This window comes from Nothoprocta perdicaria, unplaced genomic scaffold, assembly GCF_003342845.1.
Source record: "Nothoprocta perdicaria isolate Ctin4 unplaced genomic scaffold, notPer1 scaffold_1316, whole genome shotgun sequence".
NCBI classification, from domain to species: Eukaryota; Metazoa; Chordata; class Aves; order Tinamiformes; family Tinamidae; genus Nothoprocta; species Nothoprocta perdicaria.
The window spans coordinates 1,540-2,355 of NW_020454446.1; the positions used below are offsets into that span (position 1 = coordinate 1,540).

Consider the following 816-nt stretch of genomic DNA (forward strand, 5'->3'; position numbering starts at 1 on the left):
ATGGGTCCCTGTGGGTCCCCGTGGGTCCCAGTGGGTCCCGGCAGGTCCCCATGGGTCCCTATGGGTCCCTATGGTCCCCGCGGGCCTCACGCGTGCGCCGGGCCCGCAGCTCGACTACCGGGAGCTGGTGGCCGCGCTGGACCGGGCCGAGCTGGCGGAGCTGCTGCTGGCGGCGGCCGAGCTGCGCGACCTCTACGTAAGCCCCGCCCCGCGCTGTGACGTCACCGCGACGTCACTGTGAGGTCAGCGCGGCGGCGTCACCCCGCCCCGCCCCGCAGGCCTTCCTGTGCGACCTGCTCCGGAAGAACATGGAGAAGATCCGGAAGCCGCGCGGGGAGGCCAAGGTCATGGTCTACTGAGCAGGAAGCCCCGCCCACCCGCTTCCGGGGCAAGCCCCGCCCCCCCCCCACCCCACCAAGATGGCGGCGCTTCCTGTGCGCCCAACTCCAGTCGGGACTTCCTGCGGGCGCTAGGCCGCACTTCCTGTCCCGCCTGGGTGGAGGGAGGGGGAGACTTCCTGTTTCCTCCCCCACCCAGGGGCGGGACTTCCTGTTCCGGCTCCCCCTTTTCCCCAGATTTGCTGAATTTTAATGGAAAATGACTTTAGGAAAACCGAAATTGTTTAAAATAAAAAAGGGGCTCCTGATTGGTCCCTGGGGGTGCGTTATGTAAATGAGGGTCGGGCCGTGCTCTTCTGGACCAATTGGAGGGGTGGGGCGGGGCCTGGGTGGCTCCTCCCTCCCTCCCTTCCTTCCTCCCCTCCTTCCTTCCTTCCTTCCTCCCTCCCTTCCTCCTCCTCCCTTCCTGTTTCTTTTT

General features: G+C 66.2%; 1 long non-coding RNA gene across 1 annotated transcript; it reads left to right on the forward strand.

The window, feature by feature from the left end:
• The first annotated feature begins 114 nt into the window (after window positions 1-114).
• On the forward strand, window positions 115-406 carry LOC112942716. The gene is made up of 2 exons (XR_003248431.1): window positions 115-196; window positions 279-406. It is a non-coding gene; the product is annotated as an uncharacterized LOC112942716 (long non-coding RNA).
• Window positions 407-816: the final 410 nt, after the last annotated feature.